The 21,303-nt window shown below is 49.1% G+C and overlaps 1 protein-coding gene across 4 annotated transcripts in view; it reads right to left on the bottom strand.

Annotated features, from left to right (window-relative positions):
- The window catches only part of LOC144767955 (cell adhesion molecule CEACAM1-like), a 189,621-nt gene that overhangs the window by 52,059 nt on the left and 116,259 nt on the right, over window positions 1–21,303 (bottom strand). The window lies entirely within an intron of this gene.

The following is a 21,303-nucleotide window of genomic DNA, read 5'->3' as shown; positions in this document are numbered from 1 at the left end:
AAAGGGAATCCTGGATTTAGAAAGACATGGAAAAAATGCTACAAAAATACCATGAGATATCTTATGAAGTAAAATCCTTTCTCGGTTGAGTTGACGCATCCATGGTTAGCAGCCCATACAATAGTTGGGTTTAAAAAAATTACTATGGGATTTGTTTAGAGTTGGGTGAACTGAGAGGAATACCATAAGCCGCTGATCCTTCAGCCCCACCAACCTGTGGTTCCCCTGCTCTATTTAGAGTCAGGGAAGTTGCTGAATTACCATCGATGAAGCCTTCACTGGGTGGTAATCCCTCACCCAGAAGTTCATCCGTCACAGAGCTTCTGTGTCACAGCGACACTCATCCTGGCCTATTGAGGGTGACCGGTTATCATTCCCCCTGCCTGTATCAGCTATGCGAGGCATGGCAGACCTGGCCAGGGAAGGTGTCAAATAGCCCAAACATGCAGAAAAAATCTCTCCCCACATGTACTATTTGTTTATAGAAGACAAACCAATAGATTTTTTCTCTGAACCAAAATGTATTGCCATACAGGTGTCTTAAACATGTCATCAGTGCAAAGAGACCCCGGCCAGACAGGTGGGGATCAGTAAATGTGGCGGACGGTCCACCACCAGGGTGACGGGGCTCATGACCTCCATCCCCTGGCGAGACGCTGGGCCGCTCACCAAGGCCCATATAAGGCTCCAAGTCATTGGTGCAAAGAGACCCCGGCCAGACAGGTGGGGATCAGTAAATGTGGCGGGCGGTCCACCACCAGGGTGGCGAGGCTTATGACCTCCATCCCCTGGCGAGAAGCTGGGCCGCTCACCAAGGCCCATATAAGGCTCCAAGTCATTGGTGCAAAGAGACCACTGCTAGACAGGTGGGGATCAGTAAATGTGGCGGGTTGTCCTCCACCAGGGTGGCGGGGCTCATGACCTCCATCCCCTGGCGAGACGCTGGGCCTCTCACCAAGGCCCATATAAAGCTCCATGTCATCATCTACTGCGGTGACAAGAATACAGCTGGATAGCTGAGGAGAAGCACAGCACCGCGGGCAATGGACCCAAACCTCAAGATAGTTATTGATGACCCAGTAACTAATATCAGCACGGCTAACAGGTAGCGGCTGCTTTGTGAAGCTCCATCCGGAAGCTGGGATATCTTCTCTGAAAGTCAGGCTCATCTGTTAAATTATTAGGGATCGGATGACACATTCTTTTTGACTTGTGCTATTTCAAGTCCTTGGTGGTAAGTTAAGGCAGTGCTTGGAAAACAGGATTCCTGAGGTGGTATTTGTGACCAGAACGTTTTGCATGTTTTGTGTGGTCTCTTATTGTGGTGGTACAGGGGTTTTTTTTTCCTTCCAAAAACCTTTATTGGCAACAAATGGGTTAGTACACAGCATGATGTCTACATCCCCGGCAGGGCGGCAGTGCGTAATGTCGTTCATATTCAAGCCCTTAGAGGCTCAGAGGCTTAGAGAAGATACACAGCAGGCCGCCTACAACCACATCGGGCCGGCCACATCAGGGGGGACAATTATCGTAGGTGGTCACAGCAATGGTACTGAACTTTTACATTCTCAATTAACAACAACAGTAACATAGCTTCAATGCCACTCGTTCACCAATACACGCGAGATAAAAACAACTACATTCAACAGTTCCTGCCTCGTAGGTTCCTATATATAATAAGTGGCCCGCTTCCCGCGTCTGTGTTTCAGCAGTCCTGTTCGATCCATCCCAATGACTTCCACTCATAAGTGTTCTCTCTCTCCCAATGTGTCATTCCCAGCGGCGTGGGATTTTGTGGTTCTATCGCTAGTTGTGTCGGGTTAAAGCAGATAGATCTGCAGTGGGGCCCAGATATCGCTTGGGCGAGAAGAGGGCGGTAGCAGTTCAGCGTAGATGTTGAGCTGCTCCTGACAGTATATGAGGTCTCGGAGCCAGTCCTTAAATTTTGGTGCCCTGACCCATCGACAGGCGATTTGATGTTTAGCTAGGAGAAGCGTCAATGAGGTGTAGCGTCGGATTTTTGCAGGTAGTGGTTCCGTGTACCCCAAGAGGGCGGTGAGGGGGTCTTCAGGCACATGTATCCCTGTCATTTGATCTAAGACGAGCATCACTGCTGACCAATACTGGCGAACAGGTGGACAGTCCCAAGCCAAGTGTTTGAAATCTGCCGCCCGTTGTCCACAGCAATCGCAGTGATCATTATCCCTCAGTTGTAGGCGATGTAAACGGGCAGGTGTGAAGTGTAACCGGTGAATGAATTTGTAGTGTATCAGGCGCAGTGGGGAATGCCCCAGTCTGGCGACAACAGAAGGACCACTGTTCCTCGGTAAGTGGATGTCCTAGTTCCCTCTCCCATTTGGATTTAGCTGATGGGGGTGATGTTCACATTCATTTTAAGAAGTGCAATACAATAGTCACACTACATGTGCCGGGGTGGACTGTTGTAAAAGGGCGTGGATGGGGGGCATGTTGGGATGCTCTGATGGAAAACATGAGATGAGGGTCCGCATAACCTGTCTAAGCCTGACATAATAAAACCGATCTAGCGGGGTGGGGGAGGAGGTTCCAAAGAATTCATTGCTGATGCGAAATTTCCCTTTTATATAGAGTTGTCCCCAAGTGAGACTGGATCGTGTGCGTAGTAAGCAACAGCAGCCCCCTTCTTGAGTAACCGGGAGGTCATGTCTCCCTTGGAGGGGCAATAAAGGTGAATATAGCAGGGAGCATTGAGTCCTTCATGCTAGGTCCTTCCAGGCGCTGGTAGTGCATTGAACAGTGGTGGAGGCTAAGTATCTTGGGACTGCGGGGATGCTTAGGTATGCTGAGCATGGTGTGGGGGTCATATAGCCATCTTCCAATGCAAGGTGAGACATATATGGTAGGTAAATAGGCTTTATTCGATAAAATGTTTATCATAAAAGCATTTACAAGATAAAAAGGTTATGAAACACAATTAAAACACAGCTAGAAATTCAACACAGATACTAAAATGCCATACACAGAGAAGAAACCATAAAAGTGCCACATCATATAGTTAAGATAGTCATAGATTTCATGGGTCTAGTGTTCACAATACGCAAGAAAAAGAGATTTCAAGCCAAATATTTCCCCGACAAGGAATAAATACAATAAAACAAAACCATTGTCCCTTGTCCTAAGCGGTTGGGGTCACCTTACGATTTTCCCAGTGCTTTTGTCGGATTAACCAGGCACACCCCAGGTATTTGGCGACACCACTGACTATTGTCAGAGAGGAGGTGTCAGTTTTCAAAATACGTAGGGCCGCAATGTGGCTCATAAAGGCCAGTGCCCTACATACTGGCTTGAGCCACTTTTCTCTCGCATTTTTATAAGCTGGACATGCCAGAAAAAGGTGAGCGATAGACTCCTCAGGGTGACCACAACTCGGGCAAGGTTCCGGGACTCAGTTTGGCCCTTTCCATGATGAGGTTAAGGTGTTAACTTGCAGGGATCCACATCTTATCTTCATATACAGGGACCTGTCCCTTGGTACCTGAATGAAGTCGAGATAGGGTTCCAATCTGCAGATGTTTATGTGCTCGAAAAATCCCTCTGTGAGTTTCCCTGGTTTTTGGGTAAATAGGTCACGTTTCGACACCCATTCCCAGTAAACACGTTTTAGTTCCTGCTTAGAAGGGGGTGTCTGGGAAGCCCAAGCCTCGCTTAGCTCAATAAGGCCAGTAAGGTGTCTGAGGTCAGCCATCCATTTTATCCTACGTCCTGTGTCAATTGCCAACAGTTCGTCAAAAGCCATGGGGTAGTTAGACAGCTCCGTAGACCTCTTTAGGCGAGCCCAAAAAAGCAAGGGACGGAGTCTGGCAATGTCCTGTATATGCCTCCTACCGGTGTCATAAAACAAGGGCTTCAGAGGGGTGGAGGCAGGGAGCGAGGTAAGGGATCTTAAAAATGTATTCTCAGACTTGGATAAATCTCCAAGTGTCTCCATACCCCACAGTTCTGCTCCATAGAGAGCCGAAGGGAGTGCTTTCCCCTCATAAATAGCAAGCGCCGGGGCAACCGGCCTACTCACAGATAGGTTCTGCTCTCTTATGTTAGCCCCGGACATCCGTTTATGGTTTAAGAGCATCTTATCTAAATGGGAAGCCCACTTCATACCTTTCGTAATTCTGATCCCTAAATAACCAAAGGAGTCAACCACATCTAGCGGGACATTGTTTAGGGAGATGTTATTCTCAAAGCGTTTGGAGGGATTGATGGTCATCAGCTTAGTTTTATCGGTGTTGATGGTTAGCCCCTGCTCCTTACAAAATAAGTCAAATCTATTGAGCAGTTTCTGGAGGCCAGCTGGTGACTTGGAAATTAAGAGGGTGTCGTCTGCGAACAAAAGGGTGGGTGTCTTCTCCCCTGCTAGTACGGGGGCATCTGTTGGTTCCTCATTAAGGTGGCCCACCACCCCATTGATGAATAAGGAAAATAGGGTGGGGGCCAACACACATCCTTGGCGTACGCCTCTGTTCACCACGATCCCCTCTGTCAGCTCCCCCTGGGTTCCCCATCTTATCCTTGCATAATTATCGGTGTGGAGTCTTCTTAAAAAATCAAGAATGTAAGGTGGCATGCCCAGGTGCTCAATCACCTTCCAAAGCTTGTCACGCGAGACCAGGTCAAAAGCGGTCCTCAGATCTATGAAAGCCAGGTACAAACTTCCTCTCCCCAAGGTAACTGACTTCCAATAGATCATGAATAATCTGAGGACCTGGTCCATTGTGCCCACTTTCTGCCTGAATCCTGCTTGAAAGTGTGACAGGATATTTCCCTCCTCTCTCCAGGTTCTAATTCTTGAGAGAAGAACCCTGCCAACCACCTTCTGTATCACGTCAATCAAGCTGATTGGCCGGTAGTTCGCAGGGTCCTCTCTGTTCCCCTTTTTAAATATTGGAACTACCTCAGCTCCTTTCCAGGAGTCTGGAACGGCAGCTCCTCTGGCTATCAAGTTCATAACAAGAAGGATGAACTGGGCCCATGGCATGGGGTCGTGCAGAAGCAAGTCCCCGGGAAGACCGTCAGGGCCTGTTGCCTTTCCAGGGGCGATACTATTTATTGCTAACTCGACCTCATGAAGATCAAATCTATCAAGGGCTTCATGTTCTTCGCCAGTTTCAGGGGCAGATTCGGTTATTGGGAGCTCTGGGCAAGCTTCGCCTAGATAGAGGTTCGAAAAGTGCTCATGCCACTGAAGGCAGGTAATGTGGTTTGGCATTGGGTCCTCTAGTTTCCTATCCCTACGAATTATTATGCTCCAGAATAGAATAGGATCCTTCAATAACGATGCTTCCTTCAATTCCTGCTAGTGTGCCTCCTCCCAGATTCGTTTAGCCTCAATCAAGGCCCTCGCATATTTTTTCCTTGCAATCTTGACTGCAGTTGGGTCCTTTAACCTTATGCTGAACCCTATGGCTGCCTGTTTTTCCCTACATTTATTAGAATACCAGGGGTTACTGGGTTTTTTGTGGTCATGTTTCTTGGCAGAATTCCCTTCCAAAATAAAAAACGAACTAAGCCTATCTATCACAACTTGATAAAAGCTCTTAAAATTGGAATTAACCTGCTCCCCCCCCCGGCATCGTAGAATGTCATCAATTCTATATTCTTGGCAACTACTTCCTCTCTAATACTTGATAATTTCTCTTCATGTTGGGAGACTTTGTGACATTTCAAGCGGCGCTTGCAATTGGAGGGAAACACCTCTCTACTTGCCATTATTGGGCGATTGCGTGCCTTGGGTCCAGACTGCTGCCAAATATTATTTAACTGCATGCAGAGTGGATTGTGGTCACTATCTAAAGAGGCTACAACTTCCATATCGATCAGGTCCCGCCATAAGCGAACATCCAGAAAGATGTAGTCTATCCTAGAGGGGGAACACAACCGATTGAAAGTATTTGCGCCATGTTGGTCAGAACGAGTTCTCCCGTTCACGGCCCTTAGGTCATACTCCAACCCAAGGGCATTTATTTGGATAGCACGCTGGGACCTATTTTTAATCAGGTCTATAGTGAGGGGTGGGATATCCCATTTAGCATCCTCTTCAGCGATTCCCTCTAAGTCATCCAAACTCAAGGGTTCAAAGGTTTCATTGAAATCCCAGGTGTTGGACTTGGGCCTTCTGGCAGGGTCACCCCTGAACTTTTTGCCTTGAAATTATAGTGATTTCTGGTCTTTGCGCACTTTGACACTGTGGCGCAGTGTAAAGTGCGTGCTCTCCCTGAGTGCGTGTGTGAGATTGGCCTGCCCTCCCATAGGAATGCATGGGGAATGTCTGTGTCCCTGGTAGTTCCTGGTGCGTGAGGTGTGCATGGTCAAGTTTGGTATGTGTGAACTCGGGGGAGTGAATGCTGCGAGATGGTGTATGCAGCATGTATGTGTCTAGTAGGGAAGCGCCATTTCTAGACATGGCTGTACGTGTGCTGTGAGGGTGCTGGCGTGTGATTGGCTGGAGCTGGCTGGGATGCCAGGCTCCAGGAAGTCTGTGTGGGTCTGCCCCGGTGGTGAGTGGGAGATTAGCGTGATTGATGTGTGGGAAGAGTGTATCTGTGTCCTGGATGGGCTGGGTTTTCCCCACACAATGCTGGCTCCGCCCCCCTGTGGTGTGACTGATGACCCAAGCCCTGCCAGTGAATAGAATGGGTGGTTGGGCCATCAAGAGTGCTCCAGAACCAGCTGCGACTGGTTCTGCCCCCACCCTACACCTAAAGACAAAGGGAAAAGGTGTATAAAAGAGGGGCTGTGACCCCATGAAAATGTTCTTGTTTGCTGCTTGAATCTGCCAGGGGCGTGCTGCTGCTTGGGCCCAGGGGAAGGCTTGCCCCCCCTGGGTCCTGCCCAGCCCCTGGCTTGCTGATGGACCCCTGAAGGACTTTTGTTGCTCTCTGTGCCTGCCTAGCACCTGGGAGCGCTTTGTTGGCCCCCCTAGCGCTGGGGAGCGCTTGACTCTGCCATAGCGCTTGGAAAGCGCTTTTATTTCCCCTCTAGCGCTAGGAGCGCTGTAATTGCTTTTCATAGCGCTGTGGTCACCCTTCTAGCGCTGGGAGCGCTTTATTTGCGGCTAGCGCCTGGGGGCGCTTTCTGTTCGTGGCCGGTGCCCACCCGGCATTTGCCCCGTGGATTTGCCAACTTGGGCGCGGCTGCCCACGCCGCCTACGTGCCTTTTTGTTATTTAATTAGAGGCCGGTGCCCACCCGGCATTGCCCCGCTGGAGTGCCACCTCGTGCCACTTATTTAAAAAGGAAAGCCGGTGCCCACCCGGCATTTGCTGCTGTTCTACGGCCGGGCCGCCGCTCTGCCTTTGACGACCCGGAAGCGGTTGGGCCCCGGGCCCGCCAGGAAGCAGCCGCCGGATGTTGAGGGGCTCCCAGGACCAGGAGGGAGCCCCGGTGGAGGAGGAGAGCCGCCACCGAGCATCAGAGACCCGGTGAGTGTGTGCGGAAGGGAGGGGGCGTCGGGGCATGTTGCCGGTGCCCGCCCCTCCCCTCCAGAGCGAGACCCTGGTGTTGTGAGGCCCGTGAGGCCTCAAGTGATGTCGAGTCCCCCGAGGGGGGACTCCAACTATGCCCGCAAAATTGTGTTAAGAGCCCAGAGAGGCTCTAAGAGGCCAGTCATTTGTTAAGTCCAGCGAGGCTCCCACATTGGCCCACTTGCTGCTCTTGAACCCTGAGAGGCTCCAACCCGGCCTCATGGTTCGTCGAGCCCCGAGTGGCTCTCCAGTTGTTCTGGGGTCCCCCGAGAGGGGCCCCACCTGCCCACATTCGTGACAAGCCCGGAGAGGCTTAGGGTGCCATTTTATTCTACGAGCCTAGAGAGGCTCTTGAGTGTATTCCTGTTCTCGAGCCAGAGAGGCTCCATCATTTGCATAATTGTGCAGAGCCGGGGAGGCTCCCACATCGTTTTTGGTGCTATGGTTTCTTTTCTAGGGACATGTACTGTGAACTGAGGAGTGAGGCGCACTCCTTCATCCCTGGCCTTCCCCCAGCTGCGCAGCACTTAGTGCCAGCTGCAGCGTTTAGGCCCCCTGTTCTGTCCCTCAGCTGCCCAGCAAGTAGTGGGCAGCTGCTACGTTTAGGTCTTGGCGCAGTGGCGCAACCTGGACTTTGTGAGTTCTACGCTAAAGGTTTAGATGCTGTTATGATCTATGTCCTATTGCTTTTGGGTGTTAGGAAATGTACAATGTGTAGTATGTTTTGCGCACCCTGTGTTCTGCACCTCTGAATGTGTTGTTGATACATTATGTGCCCTGTTCCTTACACCGCTGAACGTGTGTTGATGCGTCATGTGTTCCTTACACCGCTGAATGTAGGTTCTGCATCATGTGTTTTGTCCCCAGGTCTATGCCCCTATGTGTATTGTGATACTGAGGTGGTTGTTCTTGCTAGTGCAGGTGGTGCTAGTAAGGTCCTGGTTCCCTGTGTGACCTGTTCCTAGGGTGGTTAGGATTGCGTAGGGGGGACTTACCAGTTACCAGTGGGTACTGGTTTTGTGCTTTATGTCCTATTTTGTGTTACAGTGATCTTCTGTTATAAGTGATATTCCAAGGGCTTGATACTAAGCTTGCCCCCTGACCAGAGTCCCAGAACCAGTGGACTCTATGGTGCCTTCCCTCTCAAATTGATGGGACTTGTCTGATCTCCCTGGGCCCCTGGGGCCTCGCTGAAGTGTGCCTCGCTCGTTCCCCTCGGCAGCTCGTGCCGGCAGCCCGTCCAAGCCTCGAGCAGCGCCGCTCTCCCCTGAGCCGCGCCGCTTCGCTGGGTCGCCCGCATCCTGCCTCCCCCTCCTCTTCTGAGCCGCACACATTGGTCGCCCCAGAGAAACGCTTGTACCGTGCCGGCAGCCCGTCCAAGCCTCGAGCAGCGCCGCTCTCCCCTGAGCCGCGCCGCTTCGCTGGGTCGCCCGCTCAAGCTTACTAAGGAGGTCACTCGCATTATCCCGTGCAACCAGGACGGAAGGTACTGTCTGATAGGCTATGTTCTAAGTTCTAGGCCTACAAGTATTGCATTGTTACTTCTAAAAGTGCTGATTCCTGACAGTGGTCCAGGTGGCCCTGTCTTGTAAATAATCCCTTGTAAATTCTGCCCGTGCCTCTGGCACATTGTAAAGTGTGTGTTTTATCTAATGTGTTTTGGTGTAATACAAAGGCTATTTTTATATAACCTTGTGTGGAGTTTCCTTTGTGGTGGGCCTTTGGGTGTTGTTGCTGGGGTGCGTGCGCAAATACTTAACTTACATCGCCTCCAAGTTTAGCCTTGCTGCTCGCGCCACGTTACCTAGAGGGTGAGTAGGGGTTATCTTGGCGTGTAACTCCCTTGCCCTGACTTGGGGGTGGTGGTCTCTGACTGACTTTGGCGAAAGCCCTGGCCAGCCGGGGATCCCATTTCCAACATTGGCGGCAAGCGGTGGGATAAGGATTTGTGTTTGCGTTGTACCTTAGTAGTAACTGGCCATACCACAAAACTCTGCATTTTAGATAAAAACATTTTGGGGATTATTGTATGGAATTTGCTAAAAATGTCATTTCTGTGGAAATGTGTTTCTTGTGCACTTTGAGTTAGGTGTCCCTAGCTCGGGAGGGTAGATCATCCCCCTAAGTGCAGTGTGTTTTCTGGATTCACCAGAAGGGTGGGATCCAGTGGTGGCAGCATAAGTGTGTCCAGTGCATGTGTCCCCCGTCCCTGCCCTGGAGTAATGGTACCTGTGTCAAGTGTGGTCAGGTTGAGAAGTCAGGGGTGGTAGAAACTGCCTTACCAGTCTGGGGAGGGGTGGGTGTGGATGAATGGTGTGTGGCACTGGACGTGTTTGTAAGTTCTCTGGATGGGGAGCTTGCTGAATGCTAGTTTGCTCAGATACCTAAGTCCTGTGTGTGGAACTTTTCCCAAGAACGTCTGCAGATAGTGGAGCCTGCTTTTTGATTTCTGTGGTCTGTTGAGAGACAGAATTTTGGAGTTGGTAATGTTCTGGGAGGAGAGAGGCATAGGGGATGGAGTGATTCCAAAAGGAGTGTCTGAGGTGTCTTCCAGCCCAGCGTGGTGGAAGAGGTTCAGTGTAGCCCAGCTAGGTCTCGGTGTAGGGACTCACGTCCTGTCTCAAGAGGAGAAGGAGTGGGTGGGACTGCATGTCTCCAGGTGCCCGAAACCCAGTGTCAGGGCCTGGAATGTTTCTGAAGGGAACATCCGGTCGGGGACCTAGGCTGTACCAATAGGTCATTTGAGGAGGATCTTCCAGAGTGTCTGGAGAACGTGGAACCTCTGTAACCAGGGTTCCAGTAGTTCTGGTGGCTGGCAGTACCGCTCCAGTTGGGAGGGTGCAGAAGTCCAGATGGAGGGGTGCGAGGGGGATAGGTTCCTCAGTGGAAGAGCCAGTGGGTCAGGGACCAGCCAGAAGGGTTGTGTCGCCAGTGAGTGACCATGGTGATGCCACTTCTGTCCTGAGTGTCAGGCAGACTTGTACACGACACATTAGTTGTGTCACCCTCAAGGAAGTCCTGGTGCGCCAGGCATCTGACCAAAGAGGTACGTCCCTTGGTTGGGGAGCCAGTAGCCGGTGTTTCCGGATCTGGATGTCAGGACAACTGTATGTAGTGTCCTGAAGTTACAAGAGGGAACTCCTGCCTGAAGAGAAGGAACCGGGTAAGCTGCATGGGGTATTGACCTGCAGTGGTTGCCTTGCTGCTGAAGGAGGAGAGAAAGTCTTAGATTTTTGTTTTCAACTTGTAGAAGTCCTGGTGCGCCAGGCATCTAACCAAAGGGTAGCGTCCCTAGGTTAGGGAGCCAGGTTCAGGTGTTGCCTGTCCTGGACGGCAGGGCGACTGTAGCCAGTGTCCTGGCCGGTTTGTCTTCTAGGGGTACCCCTGTGAACACAGGTGGGGCTCATCTTAAGTGAAGAGACCCTGTGTTTCCCAGAAGGGGTGGTACAGGCCTAGCAGGGATCTTTAGGGTTCTTGGCTGAGTGTTGTGGTACTACCCTGAGAGCAGGTGGGGCCTACCTTAAGTGGAGGGACCCTGTTCTACAGTGGGAGGGTGCAGAACTCTGGAAGGGGGTCAGAGGGAGTCTGACCCCTGTGCATCCGGTGAATGTGAATCCCAGGTGGTAGACCAGTTAAGGGAGCGGTGACCTATCTGTCATGACCAGCCTGGTGTCCTGTAGGCCCCGCACTAAGCCGCGTCTGCCTTCGGCCGTGCAGTCTATGCCGCTCGCCGTCCCCGTCTCGACGCGGTCCGCGAGCCGCCGCCTGTGCCGCATCTGGCAACCCGCAAAGTGCAACGCCTTACTACACCGATCTTGTGCTGGTCTGACTGTGGTCACTGCTGCTGAGGAAGTCAGGTCCTAAACTGGTGGGAGAGTTGTGTTCTGGAGGGTGCTTCAGAAGTAGAGGTAGGGTGGGGCATTCTTGCCCGTGACCTCTGGTCAGCCTGAGGGTGCGGACCCTAGGTTGAAGGATCAGTGGTAGTTTGGAACTACACTGAGAAAGGGAGTGGAGAATGGCTAGTGCAGGCCAGGGGTTACTACCCCCCACTCTGTGGATTGGCAAGGACCAGTGGTATCTGGGTGGCCTAGGGCCTGGTCCTAGCCGTGGACAGCTAAGGAGTACCAGTGGGGTAGCCTAGTTGGGCCTGTGTTTTTTTTAAGGATGTGCTTGTCTTATGGATCAACTTGGCGTAGAACCGGAGGGTGTCCCTGCAGTGCGGGCCCGCGTCCGTGTTCTATCGCCCCAAGCAGGGAAGTCCATCACGGTGGTGATTGGCCTACCCTGCGTTTTGGCTGGAAGGGGGTCGTGTTGGACTTGGGCCTTCTGGCAGGGTCACCCCTGAACTTTTTGCCTTGAAATTATAGTGATTTCTGGTCTTTGCGCACTTTGACACTGTGGCGCAGTGTAAAGTGCGTGCTCTCCCTGAGTGCGTGTGTGAGATTGGCCTGCCCTCCCATAGGAATGCATGGGGAATGTCTGTGTCCCTGGTAGTTCCTGGTGCGTGAGGTGTGCATGGTCAAGTTTGGTATGTGTGAACTCGGGGGAGTGAATGCTGCGAGATGGTGTATGCAGCATGTATGTGTCTAGTAGGGAAGCGCCATTTCTAGACATGGCTGTACGTGTGCTGTGAGGGTGCTGGCGTGTGATTGGCTGGAGCTGGCTGGGATGCCAGGCTCCAGGAAGTCTGTGTGGGTCTGCCCCGGTGGTGAGTGGGAGATTAGCGTGATTGATGTGTGGGAGGAGTGTATCTGTGTCCTGTATGGACTGGGTTTTCCCCACACAATGCTGGCTCCGCCCCCCTGTGGTGTGACTGATGACCCAAGCCCTGCCAGTGAATAGAATGGGTGGTTGGGCCATCAAGAGTGCTCCAGAACCAGCTGCGACTGGTTCTGCCCCCACCCTACACCTAAAGACAAAGGGAAAAGGTGTATAAAAGAGGGGCTGTGACCCCATGAAAATGTTCTTGTTTGCTGCTTGAATCTGCCAGGGGCGTGCTGCTGCTTGGGCCCAGGGGAAGGCTTGCCCCCCCTGGGTCCTGCCCAGCCCCTGGCTTGCTGATGGACCCCTGAAGGACTTTTGTTGCTCTCTGTGCCTGCCTAGCACCTGGGAGCGCTTTGTTGGCCCCCCTAGCGCTGGGGAGCGCTTGACTCTGCCATAGCGCTTGGAAAGCGCTTTTATTTCCCCTCTAGCACTAGGAGCGCTGTAATTGCTTTTCATAGCGCTGTGGTCACCCTTCTAGCGCTGGGAGCGCTTTATTTGCGGCTAGCGCCTGGGGGCGCTTTCTGTTCGTGGCCGGTGCCCACCCGGCATTTGCCCCGTGGATTTGCCAACTTGGGCGCGGCTGCCCACGCCGCCTACGTGCCTTTTTGTTATTTATTAGAGGCCGGTGCCCACCCGGCATTGCCCCGCTGGAGTGCCACCTCGTGCCACTTATTTAAAAAGGAAAGCCGGTGCCCACCCGGCATTTGCTGCTGTTCTACGGCCGGGCCGCCGCTCTGCCTTTGACGACCCGGAAGCGGTTGGGCAGCCGGCCAATCCCGGCGCGGCCCCAACCGGAAGTCCCGCCTGCCGCCACCGGCAGGAGAAAGAAGTCGAGTGATGGCCGCCCGGGACTCCTGTGGTAAATAAATAAATAATACCCTATTTTTGACTAGACTTATAGCATAACAGATAGCTCAATAAATAAGAGTCAAGATTCGAGGTAGTAGGAGTTTCTGCAGGTTTATTACAGCATAAGGACAGGATCAGGACAACCTGCATAGGGTGACCCAGCAGCTGCTGGGGCTAGGTCTGGGATGAGCGCGCTAACATTTAATAACATAACATTGACTTATATACATAGCGCAAACACATAGCATTACATTGCAGTAGGCGTAACAGTGGGTGGAGTAGAAGGCGTGACGCGTAGCAGTCGCGAAAGATAACAGTAAAAAGAGGTGTAACTGGGAGTATACATAGACATGTGATGCGAACGTAACAGAATATGTCATGAATGGGCGGAAACATAGGAGGGGGCTACCTAAGGAGCCGGGACCTCTAACCTAATGGTGCGCGAAAACTGGCAATGACGTATTACTAGGAGAAGCTGGGGGCTACGAACTCTGTGCTAGGAGCAGAGACTAGAGTCTGGAGGGTCGGAGCGACATGTACCTAAACCCTATCTGGTATCTGATGTTTAGGGAACATGTTGATATGAACTAGAAGTCATGAGGGGAGAGGCTAACATGACTCTAAGACTGGACCATGCATTATTCTACATGTAGTGCGTGATGAAGAATACTAAATGACCATTAAATACAGTATTTCTCTAACGTGGAGCCGAGTAGGCTAGACAATGACGGAAACTATTGATGCAGTTCAGTAGCTTAGGAATGCAGAAGAGGAGGACTGAACTGGTAGCAGGAACTATAACATAATTTTGGCAGACTCAGAGGCAGAGCCAAGCTGCACCGGGCACTGCGAGGCAGGAAGTAAGTGAAGGGTCGAGGATACAGGTGGGGGCTGTATCGCTCCTCAGCGAGGCTTTCAGGAGACAGGAGCTGAAAACTGTGGTCCGGGCCCTTTGAGGCCTGGAAACGGGGACTTTATAATTGAATAACGTGCACACTGGGAAACGTGGCAACATTACTTACATAGGCCTGATATTCGTAGTATTCACGAGGACTGGAAACTAACATACTAGAGGTGGACACAACTGTAATTGCGTCTTTAATCAGAAATGGGGAATAACATATGCATATTGGTCATGCACACATAACATATGATGGATGAGGCGTAGGGACACAGAACATGGCAAAATTTACTTTTCCACATTCCCTCCTTGTCACTACGTTTCCATCAGGAAACATCAATATTCATGATACCGTCTATCATTTCATACAGTACCATTTGCTCGTCTCGAATTGTCTTGGAACGGGATTTAGAACGGGGCTTGGGACTAGGAATACAAGAGGTAGCACACATGCTGCAAATCGCAGGGCCACATTGTATACAGAGGCAGCAGCTAAATATGATCGCTACTGCAATGCCTAGAAAGGACAGGACTTTCCATCCCCAGGCGGAAATTATATTCCAGAACCAACCGGACCATGTCCAGGTGCCTGGATCTTGGTGTAACAGATGGGCAATTTTATGGAGTCTGGTTATAGCTGAATAAACAGACGGCGCGTTATTTGGAATGAAAATGCAACAACTAGATCCGAGAATTCTACAGGCCCCGCCCCTATCGGCCAGTATGACGTCAAGGACGAGACGATTCTGTAAAACGACAAATCTCATAGCAGATTGTTCTTCGGTTAGGTTACCTAGAGCAGAGGCAGTCTCATTAACTACAGCTTCAAGGGTTCTTGTTAACCTACGGATCAGTTTACTATTCTGGACAGGTCCTACAAAGAAGAAGAAACCTTTATTGAAATCTGTATACTGTTCTAGAGTAGTTTCAGTATAATCGACAATTGGGGACTCCCTTCTATGTCTAATGTGTACTAGATGTGTGTTTCTGTGATAATCAGATGGGGCTAGGAAAACAGGTGGCAGTAGGAAGGCAATGTAACAGGTTCCCTCCCAATCGAGGGGCAGACGGACATATGCAGTTTGACCACAAATAAAATAAGAATGACGTGAAGCTTTAAAAATAGATTTCCCACTGTCACTATACTTGATAACAGTAGTACATTCACTATGACCTATGTGTATAGAACCATAACTTTGGACACATAATTCGCCTTTGACTGGTAGTACTGAAATAGCAGGTAAGTCTGGAGTAGTATCAGACTGAACATTCAGAACCATGAAATTCGACGAATAATTTCCTAAATTATATACTTCATTTTCTAGATCTAAACCTGTTCTGTGGGGGAGACCTTGCTTGTCTGGGAAGCATGTACTGTTAAGAGAAGACATATCTGTTGAAGATGACGTTAACGTGGACCATGCTCCACACGAACCATTGTGTGAGAATGGATAAGGAAAAAGTGGCAGAACTCCCTTCGGTGTCTGAAAAGGGGGGAGTCGACCACACACCCAACAATTAGTGGCATTGCTGGTCTGGTGTGAATAATGTAACATACGGATAAATGTGTTATTACGCATGGCGAGGCGGTATGCATATTCGTGAGGAGGCAGATCACTAAACGTGTGCTCTACTGTAGCATGAGCAGACATATTTACATGAGGAACTGAAAAACACAGATAGAAAGCATAGCTGGTGCAGGAAATCATTATGCTGATGAATAATATGAAACTCAGAAAAACGATACATTTGAGTGAACTTTGACTGACTCTCTCACTATGGGGGTCTATTTTATACATGTCAGAAACAGTCTAACCGTTTCACCTAGGGGAGGACTTATACAATCAAACTGGCTGACTTATTAGACCTGAGCTTTTGCTTATACTCCTGTTGCGGAGTTTTCTCTAACAAGGGAGGGGTTGTAATAATGTCTGGTGCGGGACAGTCCTTTAAAACAATGTTCTGGCAATCCTTCAAATCCTGGGAAATGTTCTTGGAAATGTTTTTGAAGACTGGCTTCGGTCCTTTGAAAAGTTTTACATGAGAAAGGTGGACCCACCCCTTCCTGCCTTCCAACTTGACGGCAGTTCGGGTGGTCAAGAGGACCTGACGTGGCTCCTTCCAACGTGGTTCCAGCGGACTTGATCTGTCAAAATTTCTGATCATCACCAAGGAACCTGGAACGATCTCGTGCGGTGCCACCTCGGTATTGTCTGGAAATGCGGCGGCAACCTGTGAACGACATGAGTTGAGGGCAGACATCAAGGAAGCTAGGTAATCTGTCAGCATATTACATGAAACATCGGTAATACTTCGGGGTCTAGGAGTACCCCACATATTAGGGGGGCGGCCGAAAACGACCTCATACGGGGACAGACCTGATCTGGAATGTGCGACCATACGCATATAAAATAAAGCGACTGGCAAAGCTACTAACCAGTCCACACCCTTGTCTTTACAGACTTTTGCTATACGGATTTTCAGAGTCTGATTATGCCTTTCGACTAGTCCAGCTGCTTCTGGATGGCGTACACAATGGAACTTCCACTGGTACCCTAACAACAGGGAAACGTGTTTCATGAGTTCGGATGAGAATGGCTGGCCGTTATCAGAATATACGACTCTAGGGAGTCCATATCTAGGGAAGAATTCACGAACCAACTGTTTGGCAGTGGTCGCGGCTGTGTAATCTGGGACTGGATATGCTTCTGTCCATCTGGACAGGGCGCATACAACTACAAGGACATACTTGAAACCTCGACATCGCTCCATTTGAATATAATCCATCTGGAGGACCTCAAAAGGGTGGTCAGGGGGCTGGAAACCACCTTGTTCCACCGGAACACTTTTACCTGGATTAAACTGACAACATATCATACAGGTACGGACTTTCCGCTTGGCTGCAGCTCGTAAATGCTTGTTGAACCAAATGTTCTGGATACTGTCTAACATAGCTTTTTCTCCTAAATGTGCTGGACTATGTGCGGTATTGATAATGACTTGAACCATAGAATCGGGGAGAAACCATGTGGCTCTACCCTTCGTTAACCATCCTTGATCTGTCTGGACCCCTCCTTGTACAGACCATTTCTTGATTTCATCGGGAGTAGCATGTAACTGGATATCTATGACATCTTGTGTAGGGTCCTTAACTGTCATGCATGTAATCAGATCTGGAGTATGTGTCTGATTAACTGGAATGTCTGGAGTCTGTGCTGTAAGCTTGGCTGTGCGGTCTGCTAGATCATTACCTTGGGAAATAATGTCAGTGACTTTCGTATGTGCTTTGCATTTCATGATAGCAATAGATGTCGGTAAATGTATGGCATCTAACAGGGCTTGAATAAGGAGACCATGCTGAATCTTGGTTCCATGAGAAGTCATGAAACCTCTCTCCTGCCAGAGCACTCCGAAGTCGTGTACAACTCCGAATGCGTAACGTGAATCTGTGTAAACATTAACTTTCAGGTTCTTGGCGTGTATACAGGCTTGTGTCAGAGCGACTAGCTCTGCTGCTTGAGCGGACAGAGTATCAATACGATGTGTTTCAATAACTTCAGTGTCGGTAGTCACTGCATACGCGGCGACTAGTTCTCCTGTACTAGTTCTCATACATGAACCATCCACATAAAGTGTCAGGTCAGGATCTGGTAACGGAATATCTGTCAGGTCTTGTCTTGGCTTTGTCGTAATGTTAACTACTTCCACACAATCATGTGTGTCTGGATTTGAACTAACTGATGGTAACAGTGTAGCAGGATTCAGGACGTTGCAGCGTCTAATTTCTATGTGTGGCTGGAACAGTGTCAATTCATAACCTGTTAAACGTGCAATTGTCAAGTGCTGAGTTTGTGTTCGGTTTAAAAGAACTTCTACTGAATGTGGAACTTGTACTGTCAGGGAATGTCCTAAAACTATGGAATCACTTTGTCTGATAGCTAGTGCTGTGGCTGCAACTGACTTGAGGCACGCAGGCAACGCCTGGGCGACTGGATCTAATGTGCTCGAAAAATAAGCACAGGGCTTGTGTTGACCTGCTTGATCTTGTGTGAGAACAGATAATGCTGTACCTTCGCGTTCAGTAACAAAAAGTGTAAAAGGCTTACTGTAGTTCGGTGTAGCTAGAACTGGAGCTTGACATAGGGCTTTCTTTAACTCGTTGAAACTAAGTGTATGTTCAGATGTCCAAGGGAGGACAGTCGATACGGCTGCCTCCTGTGTCGTTAACTGTATCAGTGGCTTGGCTAGAAATGCATACTGGGGAATCCATTGTCTACAATAAGAAGTAAGGCCGATAAAAGCACGTACCTCCTTCTGGGTTCTGGGCTGGGGAAGACTCGCTATTAACTGGATACGGTCGGGTGTCAACTGCCTACCCCTCTTGGACAGCAAGTGTCCTAAGTATACCACTTGCTGGACACAGAATTGAAGCTTCGAAGGTGACACCTTGTGCCCCATCTCGGCTAGAAAATACAGAACTGTAAGTGATGCTCGCTCGCAAGCACGTTCAGAACGGGCTGTGATCAGTAGATCATCGACATACTGGAGCAGGGCAGTGTCAGTTGGCATGTGAATATTGTCTAGTTGTCTCTTGAGTGCTTGACTGTAAATACTAGGGCTTTCTGTGAAACCTTGAGGAGCGCGTGTAAACATATAGCTCCTTCCATTTAAACAAAATCCGAAAAGAAACTGGCTGTCTGGATGAATTGGAACACTAAAAAATGCATTCTTGAGGTCAATGACAGTGAAAAACATGGCTTCGGAATCAATGGCTGTTAACAGGGAAGAAATGTCTGGGACAACTGGGTACTGAGGAATAATACATTTATTAAGCTCTCGTAAATCAATCACTAATCGATATACTGGAGGTGCATTCGGATCAGTACGTTTCATGACAGGAATGATCGGAGAATTACATACATTGGAGTCAGTTTCTACAACTACTCCTTGAGCCATGAGCTCGTCAATAATTTTGGATAAGGCTGCTACAGCCTCAGGTGGCAATCTGTACTGTCTGATTCGGGGTAACACTACACCTGGCTTGAGAGTCACACGATACGGTGTGATTTGCATGTAACCTACATCAGTTGGACCTTGCGCCCATAAATGCTGCGGAACATTAGACAATCTTGAATCAAAATCTCGTAACACATAGTGACCCTTAAAGTCACGTAGGAACAGACGTATTCCCTCTGGGGAACAACAAATAATTGCACCTAATTCTTTCAATGTCTTAATGCCTAATAGATTTTCTGGACATGACTTAGTAAGTAACAGATCAGTAGTACGGGACAATGGACCTACTTCTAGAGTAACTGGCTTTGATATCTCATTAACGATGGGTTTTCCTGAAAATCCAAGGGAAACATTTCTTGAGCCTGAGAGCGGAGCCCCTGGAACTTCGGCGTGACTAATTGTGGTCCTACTTGCCCCTGTATCGATCAAAAATTTTCTATCTTTCCCTAATACTTGGCTGTGAACATAGGGACCTTCTTGGTCTACAGGTATCTCGATGAGAGGCAAGCCTACCTCCCTCTCTAGGCTGTTTCATGAATATGACTGGTACTCTGGATACTCAGACTGTGCATACTGGTACATCTGCGATGTAACATGCTGTGTTGCAGCAATAGGCTGCGGTACTGTAACTGTCTGTTGTGCATTCTGTGGCTGAGGAATCTGTGAAACTTGTTCTTGTCTAGGCGGACGTGGTCTTTCTTTAGTCTTACCAGTAGCTATGTTGTGTTTCAGAACTGCACACTTGTTTATAAAATGACCTGGCTGTTTACAATAATTGCAGTTCCCTTTAACGGGAGCCGCAGGATGACTGGCTTGATTCGGACCCCTCTTCTGACTGTCTTGAGGAATAGATTGTGCAACTAGCACTTTCATTTTCGTGTCTTTCATACGTTTTCTCTCGTGTTCTTGCTCTTCTCTGATTCTATTCTGGTGATACTGGAGCATCTGGAGCATCTGGGACGGAGTATTTGCTTGCCAGGTGCTTTCGACTTTCAAAACTCGGTTTTTAATTTGTGGACTTGAATTCTCGACTAATTTGGTAACGAAAAGATGAGGGTATGACTCACTACTTATCTTGAGACCACTGTTGATACTGAAACATTTCTCGAATCTAGAATAAAAATCGCTAATATCCTCGTCTTGCTTCTGTTTACAGGCTGAGATTGCATCCCAGTCTTCTTTCCTAGTTGTCAATAATCTGGGTAAAACTTGAATCAATAATTCTGGTAATTCTTTACATTTATCTCCAAGACCGGTACCTGGTACTCGTGCCTTGTCTTCAGCTTCTAGAGCTGTCCAATCGATCTTTTTCTCTCCCACCTCCCATTCTTTTTCCTTTAACTTTTCATACACCCCTGCGGGTAGCAGGACCTTTAACATTTTAATGATATCTGGGTAAGTGTATTCTCCCATACGGAGCATGTCTTTTAATTCTCTATGGAACCCCGCTGGATCTTTGTCATGACAGGGAATTAATTTCTTCATTTCAAGGAGTTCCATCTTTGATATCGGAGTGTATACAAATACTCGTTGCATTGCGCCACCCGCCCCTTGGACTGGGTGGACTTCTCGTAGCGGATTCTGTCTGTCTATATAGAATGGTTTACTTTCTGGGGGTGAGACATGAACAAAATGCGGGTTCAGGAACGTTCTATACTTGTGACGCTGTTCTAGAATGACACTAATTAAATCGGTACCTAGACCTCTCCATCTGTACTGGAGTAACTCGTTCAGGATATCATGTAACGGGCCTGGATCAGAATGTTGACCCTCATACAAGGTAATGAGGTGCTGGATCATATACATACCCACCAGTCGTTGCTCGGCTGGGGGCAGTTTCAGAAACATTTGTGCCACTATTTCGTCTGGAAAAGTGGTAGAGTCAGTAATCCATCGGACTGCTGATCGGGCTAGTTCTTGTTCGTGCATGGTACTTAATTCGCTGTAACCGACTCGTGATTTCAGAATGTGATCGGTAGCTTGAAATACTTGTTCTAGAGAACCTCGTTCTGGCGCTGGATGATGAAAAACAGACTTGGGTTCTGGACGTAAATGGCGATCTGGAAATCTGGATTTTCCTACATACGCTATTCTGGCGGGATTCTCGTCTTCCTCTTCAGGATCAGAGACACTTTCTTTCTCGCTTACTTGTGCTGCTTTACGCTGTTCGTGTAACCTTATTATTTCTTTACGAATCTTCTTGTACATACTTTCCATGGCACTAATGGTCTTGTGCTTACCCTCGGCTATATTATCACTCCACCTTGTTAGGATTCTC

This window comes from Lissotriton helveticus, chromosome 7, assembly GCF_964261635.1.
Source record: "Lissotriton helveticus chromosome 7, aLisHel1.1, whole genome shotgun sequence".
Lineage (NCBI taxonomy): Eukaryota > Metazoa > Chordata > Amphibia > Caudata > Salamandridae > Lissotriton > Lissotriton helveticus.
This window is presented reverse-complemented; position numbering and strand designations above follow the sequence as displayed.